The 22,455-nt window shown below is 37.5% G+C and overlaps 1 protein-coding gene across 1 annotated transcript in view; it reads left to right on the forward strand.

Moving 5' to 3' along the window:
* Positions 1–18,735: 18,735 nt before the first annotated feature.
* Positions 18,736–22,455, forward strand: part of LOC122791313 (solute carrier family 22 member 18-like) — a 357,377-nt gene continuing 353,657 nt past the window's right edge. Inside the window, exon 1 of the mRNA XM_044059016.1 lies at positions 18,736–18,856. The gene's annotated coding sequence lies outside the window, so the exon portion shown is untranslated. The remainder of the gene's footprint in view (positions 18,857–22,455) is intronic.

A 22,455-nucleotide genomic window follows, 5' to 3' on the forward strand; every position in this document is an offset into this window, starting at 1 on the left:
TAAAAAAAAGTTAAACATACCTGCAAATTATATATACATACTCCGAGCTCATTCTACAGTTAGGAAAAGGGTAGATTTCCAGATCTACAGTGTACAGTGATCTGCATTAAACATATATAGCTAGTCTGATGTTCTAACTTCCGAGCTTGTGCACTGTCAGTCTTCAAACCATTCTTCTCATCTCGCTTTTGTAAATTTCAGTTATGTGTGGATTCAATCTGCTGAAGTAGATCTGTGTGTTTATATATATATATATATATATATATATATATATATATATATACATGTATGCGTGTATGTATACAAATGTGTATATATTTATGTGTGCACATTCTATATATATATATATATATATATATATATATATATATATATATATATATATATATATACATGTATGCGTGTATGTATACAAATGTGTATATATTTATGTGTGCACATTCTATATATATATATATATATATATATATATACACACACACACACACACACACACACACACACACACACACACACACACACACACACACACACATATATATTTATATGTGTGTGTGTGTGTCTCTGTCTCTCTCTCTCTATATATATATATATATATATATATATATATATATATATATATGAATATATATATATATATATATATACATACAATTGTATGCATTTATGTTTATGCATGTGTATATATAATGTATGTGAGTATTAACAAATATAAACTTAGAGAAGTATCGACATTCATTAAGTCGACTTCTGCATATCAGAACTCACTATTTAACAAACAAAACTACACTGATCACAAAATGAAAAGAAGTGCTGTGATCAGTCAACTAAAAAAAATACAGAAACATAAATAAAACACTAGCAATAACACTGGGTGCACTTTAAACAGTGATACTGTTAGGGGAAAAGGCTTTTCTTAGGATAATCTTTACGGCTAGGGTGGTGGTTGGGGATAGAGTTAACACACCTGTACCAGTCATTACCTATGTCTGCTAACCCTAACCCTGTCCACATTCCTACATATTGCCTTCCTAAAAACCTTTTCCCTAGGAGTACCACTATACAAAGCACTGACACTTATTTCCATGTACTAGGACACACGCACAAAATTAAAGCTATCCCCTTACCAAGCCTTTACTCTAACTGTAACCCCAGACACTCACATACACATGCTTTCATGCACATGCAGATGCTCCCACTCCTAATGCTGAAACTTTCTATATATACCAAAGTTTCAGCATTAACACACACACAGCCAATTGCTGTAGCTTAAAGCAGATCCCGCACACAAAACAGAACAGTCTACATTATTCTGTTCAACAAACCCTGCAGTTGAGAAGCACCACTTTCATTAAAAAATATAGCAGTACATTCAGATGACAAAGTCAACATTTGACAGAATGAACTGTAAACATAGTACAACCATATACATACATATATATGTATGTGTGTGGGCACATGTGTGCTGTCCAAAAATGCTTGGAATAAAACAAGGAGAAGTGAAAAGCCGTTTACCCTGAGAATATTGGATTAAAGAGGTTAATGCAATGTTTAAGCCTTTCGTGTGCAAGAAATTACATTTTAAAATCAGTAATGCCCTTTCCACCGTAAAGGAGGACCTCATATTTTCATCTTTTATATTGTACGAGGAACATGAATCAGTATTTCCCTTTTTTAGCATGTAATGCACACTCAGAGCACTGTCTATATTACTTTCTCTTGTAGCCTTTAAATATTCCTGATATATAGTTCTGACTGTTTTTGTTCTCCCCTTTTATGTATTTTGGAATGGTGACAGAGCAAGGCTAAAGTTACACTGATGGTACCAGAGTTGTAAAATTCTACCACTTGAATATTCTGCTGTCTTCTCTTGAAGCAGTGAACCTGCACCCCAGTATTCTTTAGGCTAAATTACCTAGCTGCTAAAGGTCTCCAGTTTATGAAATATTTTTTACCAGGAGATTTTTCCTAAATTGGCCTTCTTGGAAATGTTAATATTTAGAAGCTGTACTTGTTCCAAAAGGTTGCTGTCCCTCACCATATGCAAGTGTCTGTTATCCACAGTAACCATCAGGTCAGTAGATCATTGATAATATGAGTGCCTTCTTAAAAGTGTTAAGAATAAATAAAAGAAAAATGCCCACCCAAGCTAATTACTTCATCGATAAAACAGCCGTAAGAGTTGCCCCAATAGTTAGGGATCTGGGAACATATGTAGACAGTAATCTGGTGTTTGACCAACATGTAGCCAAGATAGTAAGAAAATCATTCTATGTCACCCAACTTATAAACAAGGGTATGGCATTCGGGCCCAATGAAGTTATAGCACCACTCTACTTGGCCTTTATCAGGCCCATGATTGAGTACAATGCCCTCTTTGGCATGTACCTTACCAGGCACTTGTAACCGTTGGAGCACCCTCAAACATTCCTCACCAGGAGAATCCAGGGTATGAATACCCTGTCCTACACAGATCACCTTAAAGTCCTGTCTCTGTACACAGTGCCCTACAGGCTACTGAGAGGCAATTTATGTCAAGCATGTAAGGCATCCTTGGATGTAGCTCTGATGGATCACCTACACATCTGCAGGACAAACAGCACCAGAAACACTAGATCCAAGGACCTGAATTTTGCCTATGACCACAAACAGAACAAGGTAGAGGGTCCAATATCTGTCTCAAAGGATCCCTATGCTATGGAATAAGCTTCCAATATATGTGAAGCAGAGTTCATCCATGATCATATTCAAAATAAACGATCATTGGATGGGAATTGCAAATTCACCCCAGTCTGACCTCCATGTCTCTGATGAACAGAGGTTGCCACTAAGTAAATTAATCCCCAACTAACATACCTCGTCCTCCCACATAACCCTTGGCTACCTCTTTACTAACATACCCCACCATATAGGCATTTAAGTAACTCTGTGACAAAACTGGGTTAAGTAGCACAGCTAAGCTTGTAAAAACCCTGGTGGTCATTATCCTAGTGTAAGCCTGTGAACCTATGAATCTATGATAGAATTCATAACCCAATGGGCATAGAAGGACCCTGATATGGTAGAACTTATCCAGGAGAAGCCTGATAGGATATTGGTAACCCCCAAGGACAGGAAACACTAGAGCAAAAGTCCACAAGTAAATGCCATTGTCATAGTGGTGGTCTCATAGAAGGAACTGCCTGAAGAAAGTTCATCTGTCAATCCTCCTAATAAAGAATCAAGGGCATTGGACAGGTTTGGGAAACAGCCATACTCTTCAGCAACATTTGTTCTCAGAACGCTGAACTATTTAGCCCATGTTACATGTTTTCAGAGGGACTTGACTAAAGAGCTCATCAAGTCACTTATGGGCAACCTACCTGTGGATGTTCAAAAGACTGTGGACTCCCAACTCTCTACCCTTCAGTCTATTTTGAATGTCTTCACACATCTGCTATTCAATGCAGCTGATGGCACAGCTAGGGCAAGTGGGTATTATCATCACAATGCACCGGCATGCCTATATGTGCCTTTCAAATTTCTTGGAAGGCTTTAAGACACCCTTCATTAATGCCCCTTTTCATATGATCATAGGAAGTTACTAAGCTATTGGCCCTGAGGCCCTTATAAGCCTAACCAAGAGTTTAGCCCATGTTTAGACAAATCAGCACTCAATGCCCCTGTCCACTAGGGACACGGGTGGAATCCCAGGGATGAATTTTCTATTTCCCAGCCAGTTATTCAGGTTGCTCTTAAAAAGGGGTAAAGAGGTACTCTGCTTGATGTGGAGATGGAGTCTATTCCACAGATGGGAGCGTCTCTGTGACATAAATCTGTCCACCAAGTCCTATTGATGTCACAGACCAGGTTGAGGTTGCGCATGTGGGTTATGCGAGTGGAGCTTGACTTGCGGATATGCAGCAGTCCCATCAAGGTGGGGTCCAAGATCGCCTTGTATGACAGACAGAGGTTACCTCTGAGGAGTTTGTATGAAACTGAGTAGAGGGATAGGGCTTTTAGCCTATCTGTGTATGGTAGATTTTTGAGGCTCTGGATTCTCCTGGTGATGAACCTCTGTAGTCTCTCCAGCTGCTGAATGTGCTTTGCGGGGCACATGCCAAATGGAGCATTGTATTCAATAATGGGCCTTATAAGGGAAGAGTACAGGGATGTTATGGCCTCCTTATCCCTGGATGAGATACCCTTACTTATAAGGCCAAGAAGGAAGGAAGGAAATATATGGTCAAATGAATGTTAAGGGGCAGGCAACTAGAAAAACACCACCAGGGTAGGAGGGTGGTTAAAATTTTTGTGTGACTCACAAGAGACGCAGCTGTGGTCTCTTTCCTAGTTTTAATATGCAATAAAAAGCAAAATAGAACTAAAACACAGTGTAAAGAAAACAAATCACCACATACAAAACAGAAGAAGGCAATAAAGTAATACAAAGTTCAAGAAAGTAAAAGCAAACTAACCTTTCCTTCACAGCAAGTTGTAGCAGAATCTGGGTAAGCTTTTCCTGTAAAGTCTTGACATGTTTTATTTTGCTCCTTAAATAGAAGGTTTAGTTCCCAGCTCCATCCTCAGTTCACAGATAGTTAACCTTAATTGAACTGTTATATTTTCTGTGCGACTCCTTAATTCACCTGTCCTAATTTCTGTGTGGGTCACAAGAGACATAGCTGTGGTCTATTTCCTAGTTTTAAAGAGTTTCATATTCTGTGGGCAATTGACTGCATCCTTAATGCCACCAAGACCCCATCTGCTTGACATTGCACTTTGTATATCAGCTAGAAGATCTTCTACTCCATCATCTGCTAGGTGGTGTGCAATGCACAATATATTATATACATGTGTTTGTGTGTCATCCAGGCAGTTCAAATGATTGCCATATTTGTCACAGATAAAACCCATACCAGCAGTTCAAGTGAAATGACTTCCCATAGGGAATCTAATTGGTATGCACACTCATTACCAGACTGAGGGTCCTGCATATGCTATTTCATGCTATTAGGCAACAAGCCACTGATAAGGGTGTCCACTGTTGTGTGTTGAAGATGATGTACAATATTCTTCAGAACCATAGTTGATGACTCCTATCTACAGTCACTAGACCAGATTGGATTTAGCTTATAACACCACACTGCTACAGACATACAACATCATTAAATGTGTGATTTGACACATGAAGATGTGAACTGGAGATCTGTAGTAAGATATTTGTGGTCTGCTCCATTCTAAATATTGTGTGGTACAATGTAGCCACAAAGTGTGAACGTCTGGTATGGCAGAGCACAAGTAAACATGGAGAGTATGAGGATCCTTGTGGAATCTTGCAAAAAAGTTATTAAAATCATCTATCATCTACAAAATCCTGAATTAAGCACTGAAAAAGTACTGATGCATATGGGTAGAAAGGCAAAAAATAAAAGTACATTTAAGACAACAAAAAGAAAAAGAGGGAAGTGTGGCTGACAATGCCACAAAACTCCTGACTGTAGTGAATTGGAAGACATGGAGAAGACGACATTCCTCATTATGGTAAAGAAGACTTAATTGAAGCCAATATCAACAAGATGCATATGAAAATCTTCAAGGTAAGTGGAGTGCTTGCTGAATATATAACTATCAATAACTTGAAACTACAACAGCTGGAGGGGGCAGTATCATATCAGTCGGATGCATTATCTGCATTACAAGAGTCGGATAAAGCCACTAAGGAGAGGGTAACTGAGTTGGGTACACTGCGTGATCAACAAGCACAGAAGATGGTTGAGATCAAGGATAGATCACATAGAGAGAACATACAATTCATTAATATTTCCATAAAGAAAAAGAAGAAGTATAGTTGGAGGGCTAACAGTCCTTGATTAAGGAATTACTAACTATAATTGATGCAAGATAAACCTGGGTATTGAGAGATCTCATTCAGCAATTTGATCAGGGAGGAATTTTGTGGAAGGAGGCAAGTAAGCTTGTGACTTTACAAAAACATGTGTGTAGTTAATTGAACATTAGAGGGTTTAATTGGACATATCAGAATACAACGTTTAGATAAGGTCCAATTTATTTATTTATTTTTACATTTGTTAACCTGGTTAGTCTGTCTGGGTTCTTAGAAGCCCTTTTTCAGCAGAGACCCGAGGAAAAAAGCTCCCAAAACAAAGTTTAACTAAACAAATAGCAAGAACAAAGATAAACACAGATCACATTTTAAGTATACATACTTCTGAAGTAATTACATAACATGCAATAAAGAAATATATAGAATGGATAGAAATGCAATACAATACATATATGGAAATTTTCATGTAGTATGGCAAGAAACTAAGCAGAAATATGGTAAGACTAAGGACAATACATTGCTGAACAAAGGTACTAGGCATGAAGTAAGTAAATATACAGATAAAGTTGTGTGAACTTTGGAAGTTAATAAATAAATTAAAGAACAGTAATAAGGGAATTGAGTGTAACATGAGCTAACTAGTATGGAATATAACGGAAAAAATGTGTAGGTAGTAGTAAGAGAGAGAACTAGAAGTGATACAGCTAAGTTAGGTTATCCCTGAATATTTCTTGGGTATTAGTTTAGAGCATAAACATATCCAATTTGATAGGAAAAAATATTTAAGCTGTTTCTTGAAGGCATTTTTGTCTTTAAGTAGTCTAAGGGCTAAAGGGAGTGCGTTCCAGTTTTTTGCAACTGAGTGACAATAGAGTATTTTCCCAAAGGTTTTGTTTGGCTTATGAACTTCAAGAAAGTATTGATTAATACTTTTTAGTGGGTGTTGAGGAGTATAAAGTGTCAGGGAATTTGCAAGGGATGGGCAGGATTTAGGATCGTTTAGTATATTGTGGGCTATAAGGAGTTGGGATTGAGACAGTAAGTTGGAAAATTCAGGCCAGTGTAAAGCCTTTAATGAGAGGCAGTGATGGGATTTGTAAGGTTGATTTGCAGCAAATCTGGCTACTTTGTTATATGTGGTTTCTACTTTGGATATTAGGATACTCTATAGATGGATAAGAATAGGTGAAGCATAGAGTAGGGATGGTAGAAGCAGGGATTAGGCAAGGGATGGTCTGGACGCACAGGGAAGAAAGTTTTTGTGACAGTAAAGCAGACCTAGTTTTTGGTGTTTTTTTTTTTATTGAGCTATGAATGTGATGGTTGAATTTAAGTTCATCATCAATTATTGCTCCAAGGAGTTTTGTTTGGGTGTCAACAGAAATTTTAGTTCCATTAAGGGATGTTACGGAAACGTTCTGTTTTGCATGTTCCAGATTTTTAGGTAGGAAAAGGAGTAGTTTAGTTTTGCTCGCATTTAGCAGGAGTTGGTTGGATTGTAGCCAGTTTTCAACTGAGTGGAGTGAGTTTTGTGTAAGGGATTGAAGGTTTACTATGTTGTCAGCAGAGCTGATGATAGTCAAGTCATCAGCATACTGAATAAGATTGGATTGGGGGCAGGATGAGAAAAGGTCATTGGTAAATACATTGAAGAGGAGAGGGCCTAATATTGATCCTTGTGGGACCCCTGTCCTAACTGCTAGAAAGGGTGAGTAGGCAGAGTTCCATCTAACAGCCTGGTGTCTATTAGTGAGGTTATCACAGAACCAGGAGGTGGTGGAGTTTGAGAAGCCTAGGTTGGAGAGTTTATGGTGAAGTATGGTATGAGATACGGTGCTGAATGATTTCGACAGATCTAGAAAGAGGGCTGATGCTATTTTGCTATTATCCCCTGACTTGAGCAATTTATTATTAAAGGATACAAGAGCAGTAACTGTGCTATGTGTGGGGCTGAAGCCATGTTGAGTTCGTGTGAGTAGGTTTTCTTGTAGGAGATGATTAAGTACTTGCTTACGGATACACTTTTCCAGTATTTTGGAGAGAAGAGACAGTATGGCAATTGGTCTGAAATTGGTTGGCTCGGTGGAGTTTCCTCCTTTATGAAGAGGTACTACAAAAAAATGTCTTCCACATTTCACGGACTTTGCCTTCTTTTACGGATCTATTAATCAGGATAGATATGGGGTAAGCTAGAGACGTAGCTGCATGTTTAAGGAATAATGGAGGAAGGTAATCAGCTGAGGGTGAACCAGGTTTTAGTTTAGTTAAGAACAGCTTGATATAAGAGGTGGGAACAGGTGATAGTGAGAATGAGAGTGAGGGTGAGAGAGGTGAATCAGAGGTGGATGAAGATGTATATGGATTGAAAGAGGTGCGGGTGGAGAAGTTAGTTACAGTTAAGTTTTCAATGGTTTCAATGAAGAACTTATTAAGGAGGGTTGCTATTTCCAGAGGAGTCTTGTCAGAATAAGATGTGGGTGGGGTCGGAGTACCAGGTGAGAGAAGTTTATTGATAGAGTTCCAGAATTTTTTAGGATTACAGTAGGGATTAAGTGAGGATTGGTAATAGTTCTTTTTATCAAGATTGATTTGTTTCTTAGCTTTGTTTCCAAGTTCCATGTAAGAGACAAGGTTGGAAGAGGTATTATTACCTTTCCAAGTTTTCCAAGCTTCATCTCTGGTCTTCATGAGTGTAAGGGTAGTGTTAGTTAGCCATGGGGCATATCTGAATTTGATGCAAGTTTTCCTAGTGGGGGCAAGGGAGTTGAGGATGAATAGAAAGGTGTTGTTGAAGTGTAGGACTGCTTCATCGAGAGTGAAATTAGAGAGAAAAGACCAGTTTATAGTAGAGATGAGGTGATTTAGTGAGTCAGGAGAATAGCTAGATAGATCACGGGTCACCTTATACTGTTGTGCTTTATGCAGGTGTTCGGAGTTTCTGTGAACTAGTAAAGGTAGGTGGTCACCTAATGTGTCTGGTAGAGTGGTTGGATTATGGTAATGCTGGGGGTGAGATACTAGTATCCAGTCAATAAGTGAACCAGTAGAGGAAAATGTATGATGGTGGGTAGGAGAAGAGATGAGTTGTGTGAATCCTTACAGGTTGAGAGAGGTAGAAGGTGATTCTTTATTGATCTGCAGCCAGTCAATATTGACATCCTAGTATGATGGTTTCATAAGGAATAGTTTTAGATATCCAGGATAGAAAGTGTTCTAAAATGGAGACATTATTTCCAGGAGGGATATGAATTGATGCAATGGCAAGTTTTTTTATGGTGGCTACGTTTAAAGTCAGCTAAAATGATCTCAGCTGGGAGAAAGTCAGATATGGGAAAAGAGATGGGGAGTCAGACAGGCAGTTAGAATACATGATTGCAACTCACCCTCCTCTTTTTGAAAGTCTGTCATGCCTGAGAATATTGTAGCTAGGGGGAAGAATTTCAGAATTAGAAATACTTGGTTTTTACCAGGTTTCACACAAGGCAAGTATGTTGGGTTTTGTTGAGTGATCCAAGCATGAAGTGTGTTTTTTTTCACTATACTTTGAATATTTATAGATGAGAGGGTGAGTCTTTTTTGGGGAATAGTATTAGTAATGGATGATGGAGAGGTGGAAGAGAGCACAGAGGTGGTAGTGGTACTGAAAGTATTTTGAGGAGAATTGTTAGGACCTGGGTTGGTGTGGACGTCTTCTGATAGTAACAGGTTGGATAATATGAAATTGATTATTGGAGAGATTGGGTGCATGTATGGATATTACTTTTTGTGGTTGACATGCTGTTTAGGTGTAAGGAAGTATTTGAATCTATGTGTGGCAATAATGGTGAAGTTAAATAGGGAGGGGGAAATGTGAGTAAAGGTAGATGTGTTGTGGTTTGGAGATAAAGTGAGTGTGGGTGATTTGGTGTGTATAACAGTAGTGCTTTGGTAGCATGTGAGAACTGAGAGAAAGAATAATGTAGTTGAAAGTAGAAGGAGAAATAGTATATTAAGTATAGCAGGTATATTAGTAATTAGAGTAGTGTGAGATAGATGAGATTGTTAGTTCAGAGGGTAATGAAAGACTATAGGAATGGTGTAAGATTGTGAGTACTAAGGGGGTGGGGATTTAAAGAGGTGTGGATGTGTTGTGTTGTTTGATTGGCTAGTGAAGTGGGTGGAGGAGGTGCGGCTAACTATAAAGGAAAGATTTTTTTTTTTATCATAGAGGAAAGGATGTTTGCTAGGAAAGTTCCTAGAGGTAAGATTATCATTATAGATGCAGTAGAAAGTTTTGAGTAGGAACAAAGCTAACCTACAGTGGAAACTAGACATGTGCTAGGACAGGACTTGTGAGTCACAAGGTGGGGCAGTGAAAGGTGACCAATGTGAGACTCCTGTTAGAAAAGGAGGAGAGGAAGAGGATAGGTTAGATAGTTAGATATACAAAAAGAGGAAGGTGTAACAGATGAAAATGGTTGGGTAAATAGTATAATATACAATTTGACAGAATAATGATTTCATAGGACCTTGGGGAGGAAACAAGGCAAGTAAAATTGAGCTGCAAATGCACAGCTAGTGCTTGAGGAGCTGAGAAATGCTAATTAAGTACACTTTAAATATATTCATTAAAATGAGGCATGAGGGGTAACTAAGGGGTGTAGTTTGAATTTAGTTACGTTACTGGAATACTAGAGGGAATTATATAATATACACAATAGGAAAGCTGCAGAGGAGTTTGGCACAGGGTCATAAAAAGAGGGCTGGAAAAGCCTAAGAAATCATTGAATAGTTCCATACAAATCCATAAATAAGTTTTATATATACAAATATATTCAAATAATAATAGTTTCTTGGAATGTAAATAGTCTTGTAAACCTTTGTAAAAAGAAGAGGATACTTAAGTACCTGCAAATGACAAGCAGCCAGATAATGGCACTACAACTAACTCATTTAGTAAAGATTGAGCATGCAGCCCTGTTGAAGGAAGCTAGAATGGAAGGTTATTTCTCAAGTTCAGAGTGGGTTTGAGTACATAGAGCAAGATGTCTGGCTTAGAAGTATAACACAGGGATTGACAAGGAAGATATGTTTTACAGGAGAAATGAGAGGCACCTTTGTGACACTAGCAGCAGTGTGTATATACCATCTAGAGCCAAAAAGGAGGAAATTAGACAAAATTGTGGGACAAATCATATTAGTAAGTCAAGGAATGCTTTTCTTAATGAATGACTGGAATGTGGTAGGAAGTGTTCAACACGTATCAGCAGGCCCGAGAGCAAGCGGACTCTTGATAGAAAGTTTGTATTTATAAAATTATATGAAGATATTTGACTTGGCTGACATCAAGCTGGGAATGGACAGTTCTGCTAGGATTTAGAAATATTACTCAGGTAGATATTTGATAGGAGCAAGACTGGACAGAGGGTACATCACTAGTGAACATATTATGTTAACTGGGTGATAATAAATCCCATTTTTATAAACAATTGCACCCCCATTGTGACAGAGTTTTAGGTAGAATGGGGGGAGGGAACAGAAGGCCAATGTATTTTTTGAAAACTGATGTGTCCAATGAATGGCTGGATGGAGAATTAGACAATGAACTGTAATTCATAATGAGGTGAGAGATCAAACTTGATAAGGAATGGGATGTAGTGAAAAGTAGGATAAAACAAAAGGTAGAAAGAAAATTAAATACTGCTGGACTGGACACAGAAGGAAATTATAAGGTGGCAAAAAATGCAGGGAAGGGAACAATCAGAGGAAGCTGAAGCCAGTCTTCAAGAAGCAAAGAAAACTATGGGAGAATACATGGATTACCTTATTGCCTTCAGAGCAAAAGCACTAAAATAATGTTTTATGCCAATACACCTGAATTAAGTAAATACTTAGCTAAGCAGCTGAGGTAGCTGAAGGCTGAGAGGGTTATAGTCGAGTTGTGGGATCCAGTAATAGTTAGGAAGGAAAGGGAGCCTGGCAAGATCAGGCTTATAATGGACAATTACTGTTAGGAACTTTCACGAGCAGCCTTAGTTCAACTGGTGCCCTAGGCAAAAGGGCTCCAAGGAGCCTCCCCACCAAACCACCCAGTCTACCTACACCAAATAAACACTGAAAAAGTGCCCCTGCTATGGCGGTGCCCTAGGCGGCTGCCTAGTTGGCCTATCCCTAAGGCCAGCTATGGGAACTTTATAAATGAGACAGAGCTGTGGAGCTGAGAATCACCAAAATGCAAGAATACTTGGAAGCAGTAAACTTGTAAGGGTTAGGGGACGAGGATAGACAGAGGCTAATAGCCAAAATAAGCAAAGAAGAAATTAAGGAAGCATTACAGAAGATTGGAATCACCAGTGACAGATAGCATAACAGCACAGATATGTAGAAGAGGTATAAATAAGGTAATAACGATTTAGTTAGAGTTATTTAATAAAGTAATAGGGGGTGGTTCGGTCCTAGAATCATGGAAACAGGAAACAGTGGTGGTGATACCAAAGGATGGGAATGATGATATTAACTTATGGAATATTGACCCCAGCAATCCTAAATAATAACTACAAAGTGTTTATGTCAATATTAGCAAGGAGAGTAGCAAGAATTTTACCCAATTATGTTCACTGGGACCAGTGTGGATCTGTTGAAGGCAGGCAAGCATTTGACAACATCTCTAGGTTTCTCTTGATCCAGAAAAGGCAATGAAGAAAGGGGAGACATTGATGCTGATAGCACTTAACACCAAAAAGCATTCAATGGGTTCAGATGGGGCTTTCTCCAGGAAGTATTGGTGAAAGAGCATTGCTCAGAAAATGGATTGCGATTTTGAAGGAAATATACAGGGCATCAAGGTAGAGAGTAAAATGCTCAGGCAGGCTTTCAGACACCATTGAGACAAGAAAAGGCACCAGGCAGGGATGCCCACTTTCACTGGTGATGTTTGAATTATATATGGCACTGTTTACACAGAAAATACAGCCAGTGGATATAACCGGGTGTTTAAGATTAATCTAACTAGAAAAGATGGCACTCTTTGTGGATGATGTGCTACTATATTTGACAAATCCAGAAACATCATAAGGTTCCTATTTCATGAAATATGCAGTTTTAGTAAGGTATCAGGATATAAAATAAATCAACAAAAAACAAAATCTGTAATAATTAACTATGTTTGACAATCATATGCTCAACACACAGCAAGTCAAGTCAAGTTGTGTGATTCCTGCATGCCAGTAGTCAGGAAGTCAAAAAGTAGCATTACCGACTGTCCTAACTTGTCCCCCTTCCAGACCTATGTTACCACTTGATATTTAGCCCAGAGCAATAGGGAGTTATGGTGCTCGGTGTATTTTTCAGGTATGCTGATATTTGGCACACGGACTTTCACTGAGAGGTTGCTGTTATTGCTCGACTCGACCGTCTATGTGCTGAGCATGTGATAGTGAAATAATGGCTATAGCCCTACACATACTCTGGCACAAATATATCCATTTCTTTGAGGTCTCCACATAATGAAGTACCTTGAATCCTAGATTGACAATAGCATTCAATAGGTGGCTAAAATGTGGGAGGAAACAACAGATAAAATAGTAAAAGATATAAGAAAACAGAAAATGATTAATATGGATGAGGAAAGTAAAATTCAGACAATTTAAACATTACCTGCACCAGTGGTGCTATATAGTATCCAGCCATATCAGTATAACTAGAATGGAGAAGTATGGAGAAAACTAGAGCAAATAATAAAGGATTTCTACTGAGAGGGTACCCAGAGTGAACTGAGCAAGAGTTAAAGTACCCATAGATAGGAGTGGGTTAGGTATGCCAGATCTTGGGGAATATCACAGAGCAGCACAAATTAAACTGATTAGAATGCTACAGTCAGGACTACACAACTAAATGGAAGGAAATGATACACTCTAGAACCATGGAAAGAGAAATCAACTGCAATGTACCTATGTGGGCACACCAGGTAAAAACAACTGGGGATAATGATATTTGTTTATGGTATAGTAAGGTATTGAACAGAAATTGTGTCAAACTTTGGAGTTATATGATAACACCCTTGGCGAATAATATCTTTCACAGAGCACATAGGGGATCAATGATATCATCTCATACATGGAAAAGAAAGGGGAAAAAACAAGGTTCTGGGAGTAAATATTAGTGGGTAAGGAGAACAAATTTTGGACAGTAAACAGGAATTTCATTTGGAAAATAGAAATTGTCTGGATTACCTGTCTTTAATAGTAGAGTTAAAGAACATAAAAGAGGGAAGACAGCAAAATGAGGAAAAGACAAAATTGTTAGAGATTTGCTTAGTAACTAAAATGGGGATAGGAGTCCTAGGGATTCATAAGGGATGTATATGCATATATATTTTATATATCTATATTAGGCCTTCTATGTCCTGTATTTTGTCGAACATTTCTCAGGGTTAGTGAACTTATTTCCAAGGATTCCTGATATTGCAGGAATTCTGTAAAGCATTTGTTACTGCACTTGAGCTCAAAAACAGTTTGTTTTTCATTAGGTGGGGTATTTTGCACTCTGGTGGGAGCAGAGCTGAATTCAGCCCATCCAAGTGTGAAACTGCTGGTTTAAAGTTTATTGTGTTTTTATCTGATTGGCCTGAGGGATTAACTGCTTAAAAGTCTTTCATCCTACTGGTATAAAATAATTAGATTTTTGTGATATTGTGTTAATTTATTCAGTTCTTCCCTGTGCCTGGCTTGGACACCTGCGACTACAGGACTTGGATTGCTTTTAGTTTATTAGCAAACCTCTCCAGTTTAAAATATTCTTTAGGAAACACTCTCCATAGTCTTCCACTGTTCACAGCTGCTCAAAGAGTTGACAATTTGTGCAGAGGGCAGTACCACTGCAGATCATCTAACCAGAGCTGCTCAATGTTTGGCAACGTTTGCCAGAGGTTTGGAGACATTCTGCTGAAATCCAAAGCATCCACTACTAAAATCAAAAAAGTAAGTACTTTTTGAGTTTTCTTTGCACTTTACTGACTGTATTTTTATCATTTTGCTGATTTCTACTGTATTTTTCTGCACTTCAAGCACTATGCCAGCCAGCTTACATTAGGAGGGCCCTGCCTGTACCCTTGTGGCAGAAGTGTGTAGTCTGAGCCTCATCCGAGCTGGAGATTACTGGAGGAAAGCTCATTGTGTGCTTTCCCATTGTTGTTTGGCTTAAAAGTGTTTACCTGTATTTAAGTCTCACATTTGCGTGTAGCTGCACACCACCCAATGGGGTTCAGTGGTGCCCTGTATAGATGAAAACTTCTTGAAAGATAATTTTCTTCTAGACATCTATTAGTGAACCCTCCCAAGCTTCCCTGCTGCATTGCGGGAAACTCAGTTGCACACTGAGAACCATTGCCATAGTTTTCACCCCTAGCCTTCAATAGAATAAGCCCCTTTGTTAATCCTAGAGCAAAATCTGGTCAAACTAGCCCACTCCCCAGTAGTAATTGTGGTAAAAAACATAATGGATGATCAGTTTCCAATCATTTCTCTGGCCAGCCTGATTGACATGGGAATCCTGAGGCAATGTAATATTTGCCTCATGTATACTGACAATCACTTACTCCTAAAACAAACAAATACAATATGTGAGAGATGTTATTACACTATGAATCTGGAATAAATTCTCTCACATAACAACAAACCAGTCCTCAAACAGGTTGTTAGCACACAAATCACCTCTCACACAAAAAAGGTCACAACACATAAGTCCACATACACAGAGGTACTCAGTAGAAGCCTACCAAAAGATCAGAGACCTCCCAAGAGCAAACCACTTGCACTCACTGTAAACCAAATAGAATCGACTACAAATAACAACACACACACACCAGTGTCTCAGCAAATAAGCCCGTAATGCAAAACACATCAAAACCAATTGTCCTGGTCATAGATACTAATGAACATCTCTGTAATAGAATTTTTGGAAACTGTGTAAAGAAAATAGGTCTAATTCATAATAATACATAATGAAGGCAAACAGAGGCTCTTCACAAAGTAAAATAAAGATAAGCATAGTTTGCAGCTCGTCAAAACATACAAATCTTTGTAAGTGCATTTGTAAGACGTGGTATGCCTCGAACTGTATGAGCATGTAGCATTAATACTATATATACTATATTGGGTAAGTTGGCTAGGGGTTCAAATAAGTAAGTAGAGGGCAATTATACTGTGGCTTTTAGAAGATAAAACTTGGGTATTACTGAGTAAGGTGAAAAGTTTAAAATTATTAAAGGTTGTGAGTGAGACTGCATTAAACTGCTCATGCTGCAAGATTTAAAAAAAAACTGTTAAAGGGTGTAGGGAATGTAATGGTAGTTTGCCAGGGGCTTCTATATAAATGGATAAAGTAGCGGCTGATTGTGTAGGAAAAATTTTACTTTGTCCTGGTTGTTTTCAATTTTATTTATTTATTTATTTATTTGTGTACGTATTTTAATTCACAATGTCTGTGGACTTTGATTAATGCTTTAAGTCATCATTTGGGGAAGAACAGGACAATTAAACATGGTATTATTTTTTTACTTTAACGATGAACGTTTTGAGTTGCCATTATTTGTTACTTGTTGCATTTGTTTTAACTGTAATTATGTTTTTAAGTAAGCTTTTCTTGCAAATGTATTTTATTTTATTCAGTTTTGTTTATAATTGTAATCTTTCATTACTCACCATTTGAGATTTTTTTGTGAAATGCTTGGGTATTCAAGCACTACAATAAATTTAAACTTGAACGTCAGTTTGACTTCTCTTTCTGGTAGGGATAAACATTTAATATTTTGAATCCCAGAAAAGAATATTTTTTACTTGGTATCTAGCCATATTGATGTGATGTTGTAAGTTCAAGTATGAATTTAATCAGATGCCAAGATATTTGAATGAAGAAGTGGCCTCAAGCAGTTTTTGATGTTGGTCTAGGATGATACAGTTGGATAGAACTGATTGGAACATTTGTGTTATCATACGGTACACACTATACCTGATCTAAGCCAAAAGGCCAAAATGGTCCCAAATGGTATAACTTTCACTTTGGAAGGGTTATGAATTAGCTTTCTGAATCAAAGCCAGTTGACTATAGAAAGAAAGTTTTCTTATAGTTGTATGATAAGGAGTTACTGGATCTGTAGATGACAATGTTATCAGCTTACAAAATTATTTGGAGACAGGTCAGTCTGTTGGTCATTTGTTAATAGAAAGAAAAAATAGTGGGACTATAGCTGAATGGATGATGAGGAGCCTGTTTTCACAGAAAGGTATGGCTGGATAGGAAGATGCAATACCATTAGAAGTCGTATCGTTATTACTTAGTCCTGGGCAAGTAGAGGTACTTGGAGGAGGTGATGGTCAATCATGTCAAAGGTTTTTATAGTTAAGTATACACAGGGCAGAGTGGTTAGCTGAAGTTGCCGTTATTTATGTGTCTGAGGTTGAAAACTGCAGAATGGAATAAATATATACACACAATTCAGCAGTCCGATTGTTAAGAATGATCCAGTTTTTACCTTTAGATTTTTCTCTGTCCTTCATAAAAGTGGGGATTTTTTAACAAAGCAGTGACTATCCCATCCATTATATGTAAAATGTTTAGGTACATACTTTTAAGTTTACATAAAAGGGACATTGATACAAATATTCTTATTCCATCAATGTTCTAGTAGTAACATTTAAAGCTTCCCTTATTTAGCGCATTTTCCATGTCTATTTTTAGAACTGTCCCTGTCTCTTGAGGTGAGATGATGAGAGGTATGAATACCATTCTTCTCAAATGTATACCATTAGGAGTAATGTTCCTTATGTTGAGTCCTAAAAGTCTATGTTCCATAGTGAAAGGGTCTGCCACATCATAGCCCTCAAACTCTTATCTCCAGAATCAGGGATAAATCCAGAAATAATCAGGGATACTTTTTATAGTAGTACTGCTTTGAGAAGTTGACAGAATAAAAGAATGTGAACTAACATGCATTTTCTGAAGTAAAAGAAGCCTATAATTCTTAATTATTGTTATCATTTATTAAGTGTAACCTGCCACCTTTTCTCTCAAAATTGCCAGGTTTAGAAGGGATTAGGAGGAACAGAGCAAAAGTTTGATCTAAAATCAGAGAAGCCTTAAAAAGCAGGAGCAGACTTCATACCTCTCAACTTTACAAATGTTTGCCTCTTATTTTTGGTCCATTTTTTCATAAAATTGTGGTTTTCTTACAAATTAGTGGCAGATCATTAAAAGTTAGAAAATAATGACAGAGATTTGAGTTTCAGACTTCATATCCTTCAGAAAATTAGTGATAATGCACAACCTGTTAGTCTATCAACTTTCAAAGTTTTTAAGAGCAACATTTAAAAATTACCCATATTTCGGGGCATATTTCCCACTTTTATGTATGGCTTTGTCTATATTTCTTGCTTACAGAGGTTGAAATGAATGGGTACAGTTGAGAGGAGGTATGCTAGAATTCTTTTAAGCAATACTCGAGGTAAATAATACAGAATCATCTTAATTAATCAAGATAACTATTTGTAAGCCTAAAGTAACGCATTTTAACCATGCTGTAAACTTTCTAGTCGAAGATGTTAACGTTCTCCCTTTTCACATTTATTTCGCATTGCGAGAAGAAGTGTTCCACGTTTTGGAGATGGGAGGTTTTGAGGTATGAATAACAGATCGAATGCACTAGGTAGGATAACACAAAAGAAAGTTACAGGTACGAAATGCGACTATTAATCACACCTGGCTAAGTTTCTACTTCTGTGATTTCTGGCGTGTTTGATAACCTCTACCTTCGATTTTCTGAAAGTGATTTAAACTTTAAGGAAGAACGGTTCAGAATTGCAGGCATTAAAGGAGGCGGGCGACCGCACTTTTAATACTCTACCTTAATAGGAAAACAAAAGTACATGTTGCCAGTGGAGGCGCTTTTTGGATTTGCAGCAAAAAGTAATCTTTGAGTTTGTAGTCCAGGAAACAGTCTCATCGTTACTTGCTGCTGCAGAAAAATAAATAAAGTTACTTTTCATTTTTTAAACGGTAAGAACCCTTTGTGCGTGGAGTACAAAACATGGATTTAGTCGGAATGTAAATTGTAGCGGGCAGGCTGAGGAGTTGTCTTATCCTGAACATGTTCATGATTTAGTATGTTTTTATGTAAATGATTAACTGTAAGGATCATACTTTCACACTTAGTCAGCATCTGTTGACAGCTGTGGCCAGGCATAAAACACAGGCTTTTTAAATTAATTCTGAAGGAAGATGGAACAATTGCTTTGACTCTGAAGTTTTCATAAGGTTCCAATTTTATAATTCTTAATTTGCCTTGTTGATTTCACAGACATTTTTCTTCAAAGTAGTGAGCATGGCAGCTTTTGTAAAGGAAAGTACCCCTACGGTTGGCCATTTTTTAACACTGCACGTCTCTTCGATTTTTAATTTACTAAGTCTAAGACATTGAGGAGTTAAGTGATGTAATTTGGAAGTAGTGATTTTTATGCTGTTTGTTTTGCATGTATTTTTTATTAAATCTATTGAGTCTTGATGATGACAATTGTCAGTGTTTTAGCTTGACAGAAGTTCAAACAAATGTCATGTGCTCTGAGAATATACACGCCTGTAATATAAAAATTTCAGGCTACACCGCTGTTGACTGGAATTACTGGTAAGAGGCTGATTGGCAAGTCTCTAAATGTGTTTCTCCAAAGTGTACATGCGTTGTGAACTTTAGTGTCTACCATACATTTCAGCTTTTGTGCTGGCGAATACTGAACAAAGCCCAAAATAATGAAGGGACATAAGCCCAAATCGGGGACATGTTTAAATATTACTCTAAATGACCTTTTAAAAAGTTAACAGAACAGCAGTTTTACATCAAGACATTGTCTGTATAGTAATCATTATGAAACTGCAGTGGTAGTGCTTGCGGTAGCGTTGTCGCCTCACAACAAGACGTAGTGCCGTTCGATTCTCAGCTAGAGCGTCTTCTGTGTGGAGACATGCGTGAATGGGCGTACCTTCGTTGAAGGTTGTGCGTCAGGGCTGGCAAACTCGGCACGTAAAAATCTGCTGCCAATCATTAGCGGACCGGAGTTCCGCTGTGGCGACCCTTAACCGCGAAAAGCCGAAAGACACAAACAAATCATTATGAAACTCTAATATATAGCATTATTGAGAAACTGAAATGTATGGAGATTCAAAAATATGAGGAAAAATCAGGGATGCTGGATAGTTGACAGGCATACCTCTTAGCGGTAAAAAAAGTGTAGAATGCCCAGATTTTTGTCTCACGTTTGGTTTACGCGTCATAAAATCGGATAGTTTCAGACTTCATGTCCTTCAAGGATACATGGGAATGCAAAACCCACTATTCTAGTAACCTTCTCAGTTTATAAGAACAATATTTAAATTCTGTCCCTGATTTTGACCTTTTGTCTACTCATTATTTTGGCTTTGTCCAGAATTTTTTTGTGCTAATAAGTTGAGATATATGGTGTCCACTGGCAAATAGTTGTAATACAAGGAAGCTGATGGGTACCCAGTATATAACATATGTAGTATAAAAGTGTTTGCTAGGGATTTAAAGACAAATGTGCCCATAATTATAATACAATTCTGGAGATGTCTTATTTATTTGTATGTCCTCAAAAATAGTAAATGTTTGATGGCTGGTGATTATTCTTTCATGTATTTATGTATTATTATTTATAAAACACGTGACTTAGCAAGTAACAGCTGCTTGTAGTTTTTGATACTATACTTAATTTGTAAAACATGGATAAAGGTGACATTTTGCTGACCAAAAAAACTTCACATTTAAGGTTTCTCGAGCAACTTTTGAAAAAGAGTTGTACTTTAGTTATGTCGTGCTTTATTGATTTCAACAAGACACAGCATTATGACATAAAATTGTGGGATGTGGCCAGCAGTGAAAAACTTCTGATATTTGCTGCCTTGCGTATGTCATGCAAATTGAGGTAAATTACTTTCTGAAACAACATAATATTTGAATGACAAAAAGTAATGGTGTGACATCCACAATGTGTTAGATGGAAATAGTGAACAAAAAATGAAAGGAACACATAGATCTTAATACCCACAGACTAAGTGATGACATACAGAGACAAAATAACTGGAGATAATTTTTACAGCACTATTTAGAACTATTGTAGAGAGAGAGAGAGAATACATGTGAAATGAGATTAACTGCATTTGGAGGGAGATTTCCTTTAACTGTAGTGTAACACTGATGCTTACTCTGCATGGCTGGCCTTAAGCGTAGGCCAATTAGGAGGCTGCATAGGTTGCCACTCTCACTTTTCTGTTGTAGGGGAGCCGTTCAGGAATTTATAGTAAAGAAAGAGTGTTTCTACTTAACAAACTGCATTTGAGTAAAAGAAAAATGCAGGCCTGTTTCTCGGGGGAATATGACAAATGGCTGCATTTTAGTCATTATTCTGCTTTTGCAGGATTACTGTTATCTGTGTGAAGGTGCTTGGAATACTGTACGTGACTGCTGTTTTCATGGAATAAAGCAGAAATACAATCCATGCCTGTCATGTTTTCATGACAACTAATGTGTGGGGGTGGGAGCTGTTTATAGAAAGTAAATCACCCTCTTGTTTTCTCAGTTTATAAAATTAGTATCAGACCTCTCAAATGTCCCTGATTTTGACTCAATTTTGCACTGTCCCTCTTAATCTTTTCTAAAACTGCTGACTTTTGGAGAAAAAATGGTGAATTATATTTAATAAGTAATGCCAGTAATTAGAGTTATTGACTTCTTTTTATTAAAAAAATTATATTCTCGTATTCTTTCAATGTTACTAGTAGTAGTGTTTTAAGTGTCCTTGCTTGTCCCTAATTCATTAGCTATGCTATGCTGAACTAATGTGCATTTGGAGGATTACTGTGATTTGTGTGAAGGCACTTGAAATACTTTAATGTGTAGCTATTGTTTCCGTGGAACACAGCTAAAGTACAATACACAACCATCTTTGTTAGCTATAACCACTGGTGAGAGATGGGTGCTGTCTGTAGAAAGTAACCAACCCTCTTGTTGTGTGGCTACTGTTTGCATAGTAGTTCACAGAATTGAAACACAATACATGGCAATCACTTTTTTTCACAATTGTCTGACATATACATAGAAGTATAGCTGTAACGTCTCAGTGTGGGTTGGAGTTACCTCTTAAAAGTAACTGACCTCTTGCTCTTTGCTCAGTTTAAACAGTCACTATCGGGATTTCAAGACTAGTTTGCATTTGTGTGACGTAAGATGGACTAAACTGAATAACTGAGATATGCACATGTAAAGTAGCTGTAATTGTCAAAGCTGTCTGTAGACGAAAATGACTAGCTGCCTGCTGTTACTTGTTCATTATTCTGGCTTTGCATGACTAATGTGAAATGTGTGATACAACTTGTAATGTATACTGTTTATGTGGAGTTAAGGTGAACTATATTGCAAAGACATGCATTTCTGTCATAATTAGATGTCTGAAATGTACACATAAGTGGCTGTAACTGTCTTGTGGGAGTGGGGGCTGTCTGGATGAAAGTAACTTACCCTCTTGTTATTTACTCAGTTTCAATTGGATTTCAAAAAAAATAAGACATAAAGTGAATTGCAGAACATC

The sequence above is a fragment of the Protopterus annectens genome, chromosome 17.part0 (genome assembly GCF_019279795.1).
Source record: "Protopterus annectens isolate FY-2018-M chromosome 17.part0, PAN1.0, whole genome shotgun sequence".
NCBI classification, from domain to species: domain Eukaryota; kingdom Metazoa; phylum Chordata; order Ceratodontiformes; family Protopteridae; genus Protopterus; species Protopterus annectens.